The 17,157-nt window shown below is 43.9% G+C and overlaps 1 protein-coding gene across 2 annotated transcripts in view; it reads right to left on the bottom strand.

Annotated features, from left to right (window-relative positions):
• The window catches only part of MGAT1 (mannosyl (alpha-1,3-)-glycoprotein beta-1,2-N-acetylglucosaminyltransferase), a 44,794-nt gene extending 28,905 nt beyond the window's left edge, over positions 1–15,889 (bottom strand). The window contains exons 1-2 of one of the 2 annotated variants that reach the window (XM_015424980.1): positions 15,833–15,889; positions 14,398–14,934 (exon numbers count right to left, since the gene is read on the bottom strand). The gene's annotated coding sequence lies outside the window, so the exon portion shown is untranslated. Of the gene's footprint in view, positions 1–14,397; positions 14,935–15,672; positions 15,718–15,832 lie in introns of those variants that run through there. The other variant, XM_015424981.1, reaches the window with a different exon arrangement.
• Between the last annotated feature and the right edge of the window lie 1,268 nt (positions 15,890–17,157).

The following is a 17,157-nucleotide window of genomic DNA, read 5'->3' as shown; positions in this document are numbered from 1 at the left end:
TCTTTCCCTTGTTTCTTGATTGTTGGCAAGAGTTTTAACATAAGTACTGGGGAGAACACACCACAGAGCCCTCTGACTTATACTGGAATCTTTCATTCCTTGCTGAATTCACACTATGGTCCCTGTTAAGTCAGTCACTGACCAGGACCTGAAGAATTTCAGTCTTCCCCAGCCTCCACCACGAATCCTTTGTTCTACACCTGGAGTTCTAGACTCTGACCTCCAAAATGTAGGCCAACCACCATGCAGGCCATAGGAAGGAGTATTTCCAGTTCATACTTATGAACTGAGAACAAAACAGCCCAGAGTAGTCTCTTTCCAGGCAGACTTTATCCTTATACCCAACCTTACATCCTCCACACCCCAGTCCCCCAGGCACTGCTGCCAGAGGGGTCAGAGAAAGAAATTTCTTGATATTCTACCCTACAGAGGGAGCAGGTTTTAACAAGTACAGCGAGCCCCCGCTCCTCCTCACCCTTCAGTCAATTTCACTTGCCCCCGTCAACCTCTTTATAAGACTGTCATCTAACATAAGAGGCCAGCACCTTTTTCACAGGAGCAAAAAACACGTGTTCCTTCCAGAGCCTTGTTCTGCTGGTTCCCTCATGGTGACAAGCTCCCTTACCTTACAGCCATCAGCTGCCAGAACAGGGAAGACAGAAAAAGATTCCTTAATGTAGTGACATATTGGGTTGGATACTGCCAAGACTTTTTGTTGTTGTGCCTTCCTACTCCAGTTGCCGCCCAGATGTTCCTTGAAATGCTGCTCCTGGGGAACAGAGGGCCCTAGGGGAGGAACTGGTGAAATTTGCCTCCCCCACCTTCTGTTAGCAAAAACGTACTGCTGGTTCTAACCTGTAGTCTCGTCTATTCCCCACCTAAAATCCGACTGAGAACCTTAGAGATGAGGGGATTACAAAGAGAATGCGGAGAATGGAAGATCCACTAGGTGTCAATGTCTTCATGTCACTCTACCTGCACAACTTTGAGCTGATGGGGGCTACACATGTGGTTCTTTTGGGAAGCCTGAAACTGTGATTCTAAAGCAGCCAAATGTTGTGTCTGGTTCCGGGGCAGTGAAACACGTTACAAGGGATATGCTTATCCTTAAGCACGCTGGAGTCAACAGAGTGTGGTGTGGCCATGTTTACTGCTCAGACTTCCTTACAAGACAGGCAGGAGAGAAATAAGCACAATAATTTCACTCCAAGAAGTTTAGATTTCAAAGAAGCTTCAGATTGAAAGTGGGGTGGGGAATGCGATCTGAAAGTCCCCAAGAAAGGTGGCCTCTCAGTTCTAACGCACACTCTCCTGCCACTTCTCTGGGAAAACGGAAAGGGGGAGGAGGACTTATCGGGTCAGATTAATGTCCAGCGAGTCAAGCACCCTGTTGTCTCCCCTGGCTTGGAAGGGCACGGAGGACCGTCACCCTTCTTCGTTGCTCCCACCAGCAACTGGCATGTGGAAGTCCACTGCCTTGTGACACGCAGGCCTATAGCTACTGATGGACCTGTCATCCATGTACTTGTATCTAATCCTATATTATATAAATAGCAAACCTCACTAAATCCTGTGGCAGTACGTTTGATAGGCTAAGTACGTGTTGCACCAAGCAGTACATCCTTCTGCCAACTGTGGATATACACTACCCATCAACTTCACTGGATGTCCCCACATTACTACAGAAGAGGACGTTCTCTCCCCCTTCTTTCTCTATATCATGCCTAATTTTGGAAGCCTCTGTGATGTCCCCCCCTTAGACATCAGCACTGAGAACTGTTTAGCCTTTCCTCAAAGTGAAGGTGCTCCAACTTGATCATTTTGGCCGCCTCCCCCCCTGCATTTCTCCAGCTCTACAACTTTATTTTGGAAATAGGGTGAACAGACCTGTGTACAGTATTCCAAAAGAAGCTGTGCCATAAATGTATACAAGGCCACCAGCTGTCTTATTTTCAGTCCCTTGCCTATTCATTCAGAGTATACAATTTGCCGTTTCACTGCTAATGCACACCAAATTGCTTTAATGTACTTATCCATTATTTATTTATTCATTTATTGGATTTATATCCCACCCTCCCCGAAGGCTCAGGGTGGCTAACAAAGAGGCACATGTGCCAAAGTCAAAACAGATAAAAACAGAATAAAACAATACAATACAAACACTAAAACGTTGGTGCTCTAGATGTCACAAAATCAGTGGTTGCAAGATGGGGGTCTGGTAAAAGTTATTAATTCCAGGCCAACAATGTACCTCCTAGCAACACAATCATCCCATCTTCATCCAGGAATGTCTCGCACCCCATTTAATATCCGCACCATTGATGGTGCGATGATGAGGGGTAACGATGGTGGAATAATGGTGGCGGCTGCTCCTACTCAAAAGCCTGGTGGAAGAGCTCCGTCTTGCAGGCCCTGCGGAATTGCGCAAGGTCCCGCAGGGCCCGGATCTCCTCTGGGAGCTCGTTCCACCAGGTAGGAGCCGCCACCAAAAATGCCCTGGCCCTGGTAACAGCAAATTTGATATTCCTGGGGCCTGGGATTACCAGGAGATTTTGACTCCCCGACCATAGTGCCCTTGGGGGAGCATGTGGGGAAAGGCAGTCCCTTAGGTAGGACCATTAGGACCCCAGATCCCTTTCCTAGTCAGTCATCAGTTCAGACCCCACCCCATCAACATGTAAGTGAAACAGGTTTTTTGTTTGTTTGTTTGTATCACAGTGCATCACTTTACAATTATTTGCAGTGGACTACACTGAACCTCCAAAGCAGGGGAGAAAGGGAGTCTCAACAATGTTTTGTGAAATAGAACTGCGGTGGCCATTTACCCCCAATGATCCTTAGAGGACCAGGATCTGGCAACTGTCATTCACAGCTTTGTAAACTCAAAGTGTATTGTGGAAGTCAGTGTCTACAGGGGACTGCCCTTGAAGACTGGAAACCACAGCTATCAGAAAATTTCGAACCGATCCTTACAGGTGACAAACGAAAGAGCATAAAAGTTATATACTATCTGGTCCCAGTTTAAGGTGATGAAGGTTCCCATAAGAGCTCTCTAAGCATTCTTGCATGTTCATCTTTTCTAACACAAGATCCTTCACCCATTCAGATCCATAGGGAAGCCTTCTTCAAATTCTATCTGCCCGTGAACAACTGGGGCCAGGAACAGAGTCATCAGATATCGTCCGGAGCCATAGAATTTTCTTCCTGGGAAAGCTCACCAACCTCCAACACTGTACTCATAGGAAGAAAATGAAAACTTTGTAAAGAGTTTTTGACTTCATTTTCAGAAGCTGGAATTCTGACACTTTCTTTTAAAACAGGTTCAGTGTTACATTATGAGTTTTGTTACTTATCGGATGCCTTCTTTTGAAAAGAAGAGCAAAATAAAATTTCTAGAAATAGGTAGAAACCTCTGCTTATTATTCTGAAAATCTGATGCCGCAGGCTGTTTTTAACCACCCATTGTTCTGCTCTATGGTTCGCTTCCTATCCAAACAAACTGGTGACAGATACCTTCCCTAGGCATAATGGGCAGTGGAAACTGATCTGCTCTGCTTGGGACATACTGACCTAGCTGGCAGCAAGGTAAATGACTACAGATTGAGCATTAAGAGGCCGAGAAACTGAACCACAAAATTCAGTCGAGACATTTATTTTTAAGATCTTTCCAGGTTGCTCTCATGATTTTAACATCCTCCAAGTCCAAGGACAAGCTTGTTACAAAAGGCTCCACGACCTGAGGTGCTGCAGGTGGTCATGAGATCTAGGATTTCCTGGTCATGATGCCCCAGTTTCAGAACTCCTTGTTCGCCTGACCAAATCCTTACACGCTTTAGAAGACAGGTGAAACAGGCCTTGCTCCAGAGAGGATATTCCCTCCCGGAACTACTTTAGAAGCTGTTATTTACACATTCCTTTGTATTTGTTCTCGCTTGGCTAGTTCCTTGATGTTAGATTACTTTACCATTGTCATTTTCAACTACAGTTCTACTGCATTTTATGGTTAAATTAAATGTCAACCCCCTTGGAAGCCTCAGCAGATAAACAGGTTTAGAAATCTGAGAGGAAAAGTAATAGAAATAAGATGGGCATACCCACACTGGGATATCAGAGCAAAGTATAACAGGTTGCAGCAGAAGGAGTCAACCAGTGAGACAGGGTTTGATCATTCTTCATACGTCACAACAGCCTAAGTATGCAGAGCGCCATGCCATCCTTCGGCTCTGGGGCTATGCTTCTCGTGTCGGCCACCTAGCACAGCATTTGCTTTGTTCTGCCTGGTAAATATTTCTCTTGAAAGGAATCGGACCACAGTCTTGATCTAGGACAGGGCTGAACAACTTCAAAGGCATTCAGAGAGACGGTAGAAGCATTTTGCACAATCCAGGTTAGAGGCCAATTTTGCAAGTTTCAGTTTCAAGGGAGCTATTTTTATAGTATTCTGTTCGTTTATGACACACAGAATGTTCTCTCAGACCTGACAGTTAGCACATTCTTTCCCCCCTATCTGCAGCCATGCATTTACTTCCTCCCGTGCTCTATTCTACCTTCTTGTAGCAGCTGCCTCTGTTCTAAGCAACACATTGAATCTAAAGATGTTTGAAGATGATCTGATCTCCGCAGAGAATGATCAAAAAGCAAAACGGAGACATCACGCCCAACTCTGAGAGAGAGATGGCAGGACACCATCATGTTCCTAGGCAAGAGCTAAACAGATACGGAAGATCAAACTGCTTATATAGGACAGGATAGTGAGGACCCCAACTTTTTTTCTTTTTTTAAAAAAGCCAGGAATAAAACCATTCAATAGCTTGTGTGGTTTAAGAACTAAGGAATCTAAAAAGATATATTTGGCACCGTACTGGATTTGGGATTCCTGGCCTTTCAGAAGCCATGGCACTTGCTTTCTCGCCCTTATCTCATATGTCACAGAGGTGGGAATTCTTACTGTTCTGTCCCCTCTTAGAAAATGAAACCTGGGCTTTGCTCAGTTTAGATTTAAGTAACAGTACACAAGATAGAGTATTTCCTGTGCTGTAGCTGACTTTGTACTTAAGGTACTTTATGCCAGAAACAATCAACATACAGCCACATCCAACCCCACCACAGCCTGAGAAAACTTCAGCTACTGCCATGCAACAATTGACTCAAAGAACAGCCCTGCTATGGACAAGGGAAACCCCTTTCAGGGAAAAGGCCTTCACCTGCTATATGTTGCCTGCAGCCAAACAAGAAACCCCCCCACCCCTGCAAGAACTCCTCACAAACTACTACCAATACATTATGAAGAGCTGTTCACCGAAAGAAGGCAGATTCACTCCACCACAGAGTTAACTTTTGAACAAGCTACATACCGACTGATTTACAACTGAACTGAACAAGGGCTTTAAAACTATTCTGGACACCCCTTCCTAAGCTGCTATTCAAGTCAAACTTGTGTCTTCAGTCAAAACAAGTGTTACTGCAAGGAATTTTCCAAGTGTAAACACATTATAGGGGGCAGGTGTGTGTTCTTCTATTGCCAGAACGACCTGCCCCTCTTGGGAATCCACAATGATCTAACAGTAGCTACCCTTTTCTCAGAAACAGACAAAATGTTCATGATTTCACTTGACTACAAACTTACATCTTGTAAGACAATTCCCAGTATTTCAATTGTTCAGGTTATATCCTGAACATTAAGAACCCTACAATTCCTATGACCTTTTTAAACAAAAAAGACAGGTGAAAATGGTGTGCATTCTTAAACACTTAACCTATACGCTGATGTGTCACCACAATCTCAATGCTGTACTTTTACTGCTGAGTGGAAGAGTACATATGATTTTGGGGGTCTGTGAGTGGATCCCAGAAAGGAAAAGATGGCAACAGTACTACCCACCTACTTTAAGCTTTAGAAGACAGGTGAAAGCAGGTGCCCACATTGTATCACATAATCCACCTTTCCCCAGCATGGTGGTCCTAATGCATACTGGGTGGCTCTCCTGCTGCTTTTTGTTGCTAAGTTAAACTTTATGAGGATCCATTAATGGATTCCTCGTATCATGTATAGTTTGTCACCAAGTTATAGCACAAAGATGACAGGAAAAGAGACTGAAGAAATCCTAATTCTGTTATGAAAACCTTGTAAGATCTATGCTGCAAATTATGTAGTTTGCCCTTTTATCTCAGAGAGACTAGTTTCCCTCCCTTTCGGCACTTTCCTTTTACACCCTTAGGAATGGATGCTTGGGCTTTTGTTGGTGCTGAGCACTTCAGATTGCCAGGCTCATATGCAGCAGAGGTCACTGTGAGTTCCTAACCACTTGACTACAAACTGGGACCGTATGACAGTGCATGATGCACTATGTCTTGACCTCTCCCCAACAATTATTAAAAACCCTTTTCTGAAGGCATTACCCGGTCTAAGGTTTACACTAAAAACCATGAAACCTAGAAACTCAATGAGCTTTGCTTGTTTGTGCTTCACCTTGTGATTCTAACCTTGTTTGGTTGGGTACAAGATAATTCCAGTGGGGTAGCCATATTAACCTACTGTAGCAAAATAAAGCAGTAGCACCTTATTCCAGTACAAGCTTCTGTGAGACAGAATTCACTTCTTCAGATATAAAAGAAACAAACACACTCATATACCTCATTTTACAGAAAATTACAGAAAGGTTGGGGAAAAGTGGGAGGAGTTGAGCAGAGAGGCCTGGTATAATAAATTGGGCAAGATGCCCTGTGTAGGGACTTGAACTGATTGGGTAGTTTAATGGATGATTGCAGAGGTCAGAGTTTCTTGCCTCTCTCATATGCGGTGAAGATAAACAAAAGTGCAATAAGGTTGGGTAAACAACAAGCCAACCAAAGAAGAAGCAGTACAAAGCATGAGAAAACAGAAAGACTTCAATAAAGGGTTATGGTATGATAAAACATGCTAACAGCAGTCTGTTGAAGCTGTCAGGTTCAGGATGCCAGTCAACTGACAGTTTAAACATTATCAATTGACAGCCTACTATTTGACACTGTTCAGATGTTGTTAAATATACCATCTAGTCAAGAACATGCTTGCGTCAGTAGCAGCCTTCCTTTTTTATTGCATTCTAGTGTCATCTGATAGCAGGAGCGAAGTCTCCTTGTTTCTCAGGCCTGCAGCAGACACGATTATACTAGCACATATACGCCTCCCTCCTGCAACTCAAGAAGCGAGGGGGTGGCAAGGGAAAGCGTGCTTCTGCCTTCTCCCCCAATTAAGCTGCGTGGCCTAACTTCTCCCACTGGCTTTTCTGCTTAACTTCTGAACAGGATGAGAGACAGAGAGTTCAGAAAAGAAGCAGGTAGCGAGCAAACAAACAGGTTGCCAGCTAACCAGGATTTACTGCCTTGATCAGAATTATACCAGTTCGGCCAGTTGTCAACATTAGAGGATAGAAAGCTGAAAGAAATCCCACCAAAGCAGTTTCTGCTAGTAATGAGAGAGGCGAATCTGATCTTGCATTCCAGAAACATCGCTGTTTTGCCATGAAAGAGCTTCATTTTAAATCACGTCCATTAACGTCTAACACTAATGCGGGGGGAAATCTTACATACAACACAGGAGCAATTACAAGCGTCCAGACATATAAGCATTCAACCTAGTCTCAGCTGGCCTCTATATCTGATACCTAGACAAATTCGGAGTCCAGTAGCACCTTTAAGACCAACAAAGGTTTATTCAAGGGACGAATTGTTGATCTTAAAGGTGCAACTAGAATCTAAATTTGCTTTACTGCTTCAGACCAACACGGCTGACTACCTAGAACTGTGTTCATGATAGCTAGAGAGAATGTGAGATAGTTTCAGAGGTTAGCTGCGTTGGTCTGCAGTAGAGCAGCTAGATTCAAGTCCAGTAGTATCTGGAAGACCAGCAAGATTTTCAGGGTACTAGCTTTTGAGAGTCAAAGCTCAAAGTCATAATGTGAAAATCTTGTTGGTCTAAAGGTGCTACTGGACTCGAATCCTGAATATGTTATAAACACTGTGTAGTGATGGTCACTATCTTAGACGGCTTTTTAGAAGAGCAACAAACATTCATGATAGCGGAATGGGACCTCCATGCGCAGATGCAGTATTCAGCTGCAATGGACTCCAAGCAATTATGCTGCCTTGATTGGTGAAAGGAGGTAAGAATGTAATAAATTCAGCCAAGCCATTAGTTGTGGAGGGGTTTCAAGGACCTGGATTTAGGGTAACACTCTGAAAGTTTGGCTTCCCCTATGGTCTGCTAAACTATGAAGCCAGTGTCCATAGCCTTCTGCCAAACTGAGTTTATTTGCTTCATCCTGACTTGAAAGATACACACATAGCCAGGGGCCCTTGCTCCATGTTGGTATTAATGACTATGCAACTATGTAAGACTATGTAAATACTATGTAAATATTTCAGCTAATCAGAAATGAGTGGATGTCATAACTGGCACCAAATATTTGGTAACAGGGTGTAACTGAAGCATCGCACCCACACAACAAGGCTAATGCTCTACCACTGAAACCAGTTCAGTTATCACTGATCTTTTAGCTAACACCTAAATGCCAACTTAATTTATGCTGCATATATGCGGCCAATTCAACCCTATGGGGAACCAAAGTTAAACCCATTAAAGGGTACCATTGCCACATGAAAACATGGAGGATAGCAACATTCTAATGACTATTGCTCAGACATGGGGAAGCAGATAATCAGCAGCACAGTTTCCTCCAATTTAGCAGAAGAGTAGAAGCATGTATATTTGCCCTTGTGCTATTTGGTTAGTGTCTCCTAACATCTCACACCCCAATTCAAAACAATGGCCAATTTAACATGAAACCCAGATCTACACTAAACCCTGTCTGTCCACTGTAGTAATGCAAATCCAGCTTTTGGAATAAACTGTCCCTTTATGGATTTGCTGTACTCAGAATAAATCATGCTAAAGTGCACAGAGATTTAATATGCATATTAGCCTCTGACTAGAATCAAGGTTTTGAGAAATGGACTGTTTTAGCAAGGATCAGAGTGGGAAAAGGTAAGAACTGTGGCCACACTAAAGGCAAAGAATGACAGAATAATGACCAAGTTTTCAGAAAACAACATGCACTGCACAGTGAATAAATAGATACTACAAATGCACCTTACACCACCATTCTCTGCCAGGTTCACCCAACTCAGACGAACAGCCTCATCCTGCGGTCTGCTATAAAATTGAAAATACAGAATTTACTCCAGTGCTCCTGCTCCACTGTAGCATCATGAGTTATGGTGTTCCATCAGTTCAGGAGGACTCCAGCTTCCAAATGCCAGTGAGGGAAGGAAGTGGCCAGACACCCCTCCATTTATGAAAAGTGCTTTTATCTGCTCTTGGTAGAAATCAAGAACTTGAATGGGAATTCCAAGAGTGGCTGTCTACTATCATGGTTCTGTTGCTAACCAATATTTTTGAAGTATTTCATGAATTGCCCTGAAGGCCATATATGGTAAAACTCTGAAACAAACAGCAAATTGGATCAAGGCAAGGCACTGCATGGTGCCATTACCTGAGCTGGTTGTCAATACAGACAAGAGCTTGGCAGAGACAGTACTCTGACCACAATTCTATCTGCATCAATTGGATCACTATTTACTCCCCCCCTCCCCGGTTCCAATGCAGAATTATGACTGCATATTGTGAGTACTAGCCAAAATAATGTTCACATTTGTACCAGAACAAATAATAGTGGCAACAGAAACCCATGTCAGATACCATAGGACTAGGGTTCAAATTCCCCAGACATAAGGAAGGTCCCCATCAGCTGTAGCAATAGTGACTGTGCTTTGAACTAGAACTTTGTCGTTCAGACCTCACCTGGGAATAAACTCAATAGGTGGCCTTAGGCAAGCAACTGTCGCTCAGCAGCAACAAGCTACAGCGTAGGGATGACAAAACTGATCTTCCCTAAGGGTTACAGAGAATAATGTGAAGCAATTAGAAAGTTCTAGCAACTATGTAAAAATTACAATTATTACCACCACCCACATCTAATAGCTGTGGGCTTGGCAAGAGTAATTTTAATTTAAGCTTTAATGTATTTGAAAGAAGACATTAAATAAAGCAGAAGCAGACAAGATCCCTGATGCCAGAAGTACCTTGTTTGGTTCTGGGAGCAGTAAATCAATCAGAAGACTCAAGTGAGTGAGCCAAACTACACATTAAACAAACAATTCCTCTCAGAAGCTGTGCACTAATATGACCAGAAAAATCCATTCCTACTCGGAAATATGGGAAACAACTTGGATACTGGCTATGAAGCTCAGTCCTCTGCAGAGCTTTTCTTGCATCTATAGCACATGGCTAAACTCAACAATCTGTCTCTGTTATTTTGGTCGCTATCCATCTTGGAAAAACTATCAGTAGCCTGCAATTCTAAATAGCACTCTTGCTACACGTTCCACTTTGGATACGGAAGTAATTGGGGTAAAGAAGAAGAAGAAGTGATTGGATTTATACCCCGCCCTTCACTACCCAAAGGTGTCTCAGAGCGGCTTACAAACTCCTTTCCCTTCCCCTCCCCACAACAGACACCCTGTGAGGTAAGGTGGGGCTGAGAGAGCTCTTGACAGAAACTGCTATTTTTCAAGAACAGCTCTTATCAGAACTATGACTTGCCCAAGGTCATCCAGCGGGTGCGAGTGGAGGAGCGGGGAATCAAACCCGGTTCTCCAAGATTAGAGTCCACGCACTTAACCACGACACCAAACTGGCTACACCAAAGGAGACAGGTATGTTAAGATGTGTAGTCCATCATCAGTTATAACCAAAGGTTATGCCAGGCCTTGACAAATTGTCTTGAGCTTTACAAGTCCCCCAGCCAGACTTATTTTTCAACCATACTTTCTAATTATTACTACCACAAAATCTAACCCTAAACTTTTCACAGGTTCTCATCATTTTTAGAAGCTATAACAATAGTATTATAACATTTTCTCTTCAAGAAAATTGGAGAAATCAAGGGAGTGTTCCTTGCCAAGCTGGCCATGATAAAGGACAAAAATGGTAGGGACCTAACAGAAGCAGAAGAGATTAGGAAAAGATGGCAAGAATACACAGAAGAAATATACAAGAAAGACCTCAATGTCCTTGACAACCACGACAGTATAATCACTGACCTCGAGCCAGACATCCTGGAATGTGAAGTTAAATGGGCCTTAGAAAGCATTACTAACAACAAAGCTAATGGAGGTGATGGTATTCCAGCTGAGCTATTCAAAGTTTTAAAAGATGATGCTGTTAAAGTGCTGCACTCAATTTGCCAGCAAATTTGGAAAACGCAACAGTGCCCACAGGACTGGAAAAGGTCAGTATACATTCCAATCCCAAAGAAGGGCAATGCCAAGGAATGTTCAAACTATCGCACAATTGCACTCATATCACACGCTAGCAAGGTCACGCTCAAGATCCTACAAGCTAGGCTTCAACAGTACGTGGATAGAGAACTGCCAGAAGTACAAGCTGGGTTTCGAAGAGGTAGAGATCAAATTGCCAACATTCGCTGGATTATGGAAAAAGCAAGAGAGTACCAGAAAAACATCTACTTCTGCTTCATTCACTATGCTAAAGCCTTTGACTATGTGGATCACAACAAACTATGGCAGGTCCTTAAAGAGATGGGAGTACCAGACCACCTCACATGTCTCTTGAGAAACCTGTATAAGGGCCAAGAAGCGACAGTTAGAACCGGATATGGAACAACTGATTGGTTTAGCATAGGAAAAGGAGTACGACAAGGATGTATATTGTCACCTTGCTTATTTAATATATATGCAGAGTACATCATGCGAAATGCTGGCCTGGATGAATCACAAGCGGGAATTAAGATTGCTGGGGAAAAGATCAGAGTGCAAAAGTGGGCTTGAAGCTCAACATCAAAAAAACTAAGATCATGGCATCCGGCCCCATCACTCCTTAGCAAATAGAAGGGGAAGTCGTGGAAGTAGTGGCAGACTTCACGTTCCTGGGATCCGAGATCACCGCAGACTGTGACAGCAGCCATGAAATTAAAAGACACCTGCTCCTTGGGAGGAAAGCGATGGCGAACCTAAACAGCATGATAAAAAGTAGAGACATCACCCTGCCAACAAAAGTCCGCATGGTCAAAGCAATGGTATTCCCAGTAGTCATGTATGGCTGCGAGAGTTGGACTATAAGGAAGGCCGAGCGCCGAAGAATAGATTCTTTTGAACTATGGTGCTGGAGAAGACTCTTGAGAGTCCCTTGGACTGCAAGAAGATCAGTCAATCCTAAAAGAAATCAACCCTGACTGTTCCCTGGAAGGCCAGATAATGAAACTGAAGCTCAAATACTTTGGCCACCCAATGAGAAGGGAGCACTCACTGGAGAAGACCCTGATGCTGGGAAAGATTGAAGGTCAAAGAAGACGGGGACGGCAAAGGATGAGATGGTTAGACAGTGTCATCGATGCAACGAACATGAAATTGAGCAAACTTCAGAGGACGGTGGAAGACAGGAAGGCCTGGCGTGATCTGGTCCATGGGGTCGCGAAGAGTCGGACTCGACTGTGCGACTGAACAACAATAACAATAGTGTTGTAGCAGATATATAAATATGGGGTAACCCTGATTGTCATCACAATAAAAAAAATTAATCTCTATTCCTCACCTAAATAGGCTTCGTACTTCTATTGAGAACCATGTGAACCCAGGAAGCTGCTTTATACTGTATCAGACCACTGGTCCGTCACAGTCAGTAGTGTCCACTCAAGACAGCCAGTGGCTCTCCAGGGACTCAGGCAGGTGTCTTTCATATCACTTGCTGCCAGATCCTTTAACTGGAGATGCAAGGCACTAAAATTCCTTGGTGTCATGGAACCTGCAATTGTTTAACCCTAGGCTATGCATTGAGACAATGAGGGCACCACAATACTTTACCCTGTATGCCTCCCCCAGCTTCTCACTTTTGCTCCTATTATCTTCTCCCTTTGAGCCCTGTTACTGTCTGTACCATTCTGGCCCCATGACTAGCCTTTGCTGTTCATTGTTGGTTCCCTCTACTATTTTTAAGAGCTTCAGTGTCAGCTCTCCTGAATCATCAAATTTTCTGCTGTTCATCTCTCCCATCCTATTCCTGCTACACCAGTCTCAAGCCTTTCAGACATCAACGGCAAGAACTCTAGGGCAGGAAAACACGTGACATTTATGTTCTCTAAAAGATCTAGCCCTGGAAGGGCCATTTTTCCTTATATCAAGTTCATTCAGGGATACCTTGTTGCAAGAGCCTGCACTCTCAGCAGGCTTCTTCAGTCACCAAACTGTGGAACCTTTTCCCCAACAAGGCATGGCTCTCATCTTTTGTTTGTTTTCCCATTGGGGAACCAAAGCAGCTTACATCATTCTCCTCCATTTTATCCTCACAACAACCCCCAAAGGTAGATTAGGCAGCGTGTTCAAGGTCACTTCATGGCACAAACTTCATGATGGGTAAGGAATTTAAATCCTAGTCCAACAATCTAACCACTACAGCACACAGACTATTCTTTGCTGGCAATTCAGTGACATCTTTAAAACTCCTCTTTTCTGAAAGACCTTTGATAGCTAACTGTTATTGTGGGATGGGCTGAATAGATCTTTTGAGCTGCTTTAAATTGATTCTATACTGCTGATCTAATCTGCTTTGAATTGACTCTGTACTGCTGCTAATATGCTATGAACCAAATTTCTCTATTCTATTGCTTCTAATTGAGTTTGTTACCTTGTTGTTTATAAGAACCTTCACTTTTTATAAACTAGTAAATAACCAAAACACATTCTTACAAGGGACCAAACTGGATACACCTTATACTGATCTAGGATATATGGAAGCAAAGAAATCAGCACGTCCATAACGGGTATTCCACATGCTTATCCTCCACATGAAAAGCGTTAAGTAACAACTTCCAAATTATTGTACACAGTTGGTACAAGGAAGTACACCAACACAGTGAGATCATTCAGAAATCGCTCATTCTTTCCTCCACAAAAGGACTAACATATTTAAAGCAAGATTGCCATTACTCTGCACCAAGTCAAAGGCAATTCTGAGCCTAGAACATACACAGAAACAGAAATAAATAAATCTACTTAACTTATTCAATGTACTGGGGCAGAAGTGTGATACCAGCAGAGACAAAAGGAAAGAAAACTAGAAACCATGAAGCCTAAATCCCAACCACAGGTCCTATCTAGCCAACCTCACTGCAGGCTCTAATGTGAGGGCTAGGAGCTTAGGGCGTAATCCATTTATTTCATGCTTGAGCAATATCCTAAAAGCAGAGTTCATAATGCCTAAATAAGAGTAGCAAGCAGGCTAACAGAAAGTTATACATTGCAGCAGAAAAATTGGAATCCCTCCAAGATAATGACTCTCACCTGATAGGTGGCATCTTCACACAGATGCAGGGTGGCCACCCTAAAGTTCTTCTCTCCTGGGGGAGGGGGGGTCTTTTGGCACCCCCCTCCCCCTTCAAAGACTCCACTTTGAAAAATCAGTGCAGGAGGATCTCAGAAGAGGTTTCGTTGCTTCTTCAACTGATTATACAAATCTCTATGTTTGGAATGCAGGGGCGAAAAAGTTGTTTTCGTAGTCCCCACTACTGAACTAAGAAGTGGCAGACTGGTCTTCTGACGTCACAATAATGTACACCTCCTGCAGAGTCTCCCATCACACAGACAGGGTGTCCTGTTCCTTAATAATGCCCCAGTACCTCTTTGCCATCAGTATCCACTTGCTCTGCACCGTCGGCGTTCTCACATGCAGTTTTGTATATTTAAGCGTAGCAGTTTTTATCAAACGCAGTCTCGAGAAAGCGTTATGCTCTCTGCTGGATTTAAACTGTCCAAGTGTGATCTCCCAGAAGGAAGCACAATGCAGCACCTCCTGTTGTGTCAGCCTCAGCCACCATGCTCCTGTATAGCAAATAAATCTGGATTAGAAACCACCTTTTGATCCCCACGCACAATAAAGTTGATTGTGCTGCTATTATTACCTGGATTATGACCTGGCCTGAGAACTTTCCCTAGACCCAGACCTACTGCTTCACACTGTCTCTGCTCAACTAAAAAAAAAAAAAAATCACCCGCCCTACCTAGAATGAGTTGAAACATTCACCCCTCCACCTGCCTCTAAAGCATTCCATTTTCCCTGAACACATACTACAGGAGTGTCAGTCTGAAAGACAGAAGCAACCAGGATTCTCTAAAAAGGTATCCTTTGCCTGAATATGGAAAGGGCTGCTTGACACTCTTCCGCTTTCCTATATATACATATAACACAAAAGCAAAAGCCACATAATACCTTTTCTTAGTAGCAACCAAAATGACAAAAGGCAATACAGGCCTTTAGGTAGTGAATTTTCTTCGGACTGATGGAGTTACCTCCTGTCTCTTCAGACATAAATGTACTATATGTATATATGGGAAAACAGCCAAAATTGATAGTCCAGGGCTAGGTGGACACATAGGCAGAACCAATTTACAACATATTAAATTATATAGACAGCCACAAACATTCACTGATACTTTTCTCACAGGGGCGTTTTCGAGACCCGTTTCAGGGCTCTTCCTTAACCCTTCCCTGCCTCAAGCCGTCCTCACATCCACCTCCCCCTTCCCTCCCGCAGCAGTGTTAAATAAAGTATGACAGACCACACGACAGACGATTGCGCTTTCCCCGGCCTCCTGTCCCTCGCGCGCCCCCGTTGCCTTCCCTCTCCCCTCACCCCCGACCTCGTTCCCCCCACCCCTGCGCGAGGAAAGGCAGTCGCGTCTTCCCTCTTCTTCTCCCCTTTCCCCTCCGCACACTGACCAAGAGCAACGGCAGCAAACGCCTGCCAGCGCCACAATTCCAGCCACTTCCGCCTGGCAGCGCCGGAAGCGAACCCATGGCAACCAGCTGTCCCACCCACCCCCGCTCTCGGCCACGCAGTAGGCCACGCCCACCTTCCCGCCTCCTACAAATAAAACCATAGACGCAGCTTCTCGGGGGTTTCCATGGCAGCCGCTTATCTGTATAGCAGCCACGCCCCGCCAAGTCTAATAAAGAAAGAGCGTCTAAACCAGGTGGATACGATCGCCAATGTCTTTCTCCAGCCACCACCTGACACGTCAAAAGCAACGCTTCTTCGGGATCAAGGGGAGGGGTCGAAAGGGATCGGGCAGTTCTAGTCTCTACTGTGCGCGCAAGCTGCGAACCGACGTCAACGCCGCGGAACGTGGTCCAAACGACGCCACCCCGCCTCTTGTCAATTACGGCGGGCCTGGCGCTTTAACTCGCCCACGTGCCTCTCCTGCCCCCTAATGGCTTAGAATGGCCCTTTGAAACTTGCATCACGAGCCCACAAACTATTCAGTGACAGAGAAAGACTGGCGAGAATCAGTAAAGTGTCTCCCTTACGAATTACTTTAAATTACATTGCAAGCTCCCCCTGCGCATTAAATAAAGTGGAATCGCCCAATTCTTTCTGTTGAACCACCTAAGGACGTTTGGAATATGCTGAAAAGTGGGAAGATAATTCTTTCACAGTGGAGATGTGAAATTAACCGCTGCATCAATGTGCTGCCCCCATCCAGACCACTAATGGTAGCATGGGTGTGATTTTGGCTACAACCAGGGCCGGATTTAGACTTGCTGAGGCCCTAAGCTATACAAAACCCAGAGGCCCCCTACTGTTTTAAATTACATCAGCTGCTCTCAGAAAAATTTAAAATATATACGCCTTTTTAATATTTGAAATCATTTTTATATTGTGTTTTTATTTGAGGCCCCAGCAGATTGTGAGGCCCTAAGCTGTAGCTTATTTAGCTTATGCGTAAATCCAGCACTGGCTACAACTGTATGCAGGACCGGCTCCAGGGTTTTTTGCACACTAGGCCAAGCTACATTCTGGCGCCCCCTGTGCGCCCACCAATTTTCAAACATAAATGCATTTTAGGAGAAGCTAGAGGTCTTATATTTTACACAGGTGTGGCCTAAAGGACCCCTAATTTCTAGAGGCACCTGATTTCTAGAAACATTTGAAAGGGAGACTTTTTCATTACTTTCTCTAGCCGCAAGCCCTCCAAATCTTAAGGCAATTCTAGACCATCGAGAAACATGAAACCATTTCTTTAAAAAAAAAAAAAAAAAACCCC

Source organism: Gekko japonicus, unplaced genomic scaffold (assembly GCF_001447785.1).
Source record: "Gekko japonicus isolate JY-2015 unplaced genomic scaffold, Gekko_japonicus_V1.1 scaffold2045, whole genome shotgun sequence".
NCBI lineage: Eukaryota > Metazoa > Chordata > Lepidosauria > Squamata > Gekkonidae > Gekko > Gekko japonicus.
The sequence above is the reverse complement of the archived record's forward strand: the minus strand, read 5'-3'. Positions and strand labels throughout refer to the sequence as shown.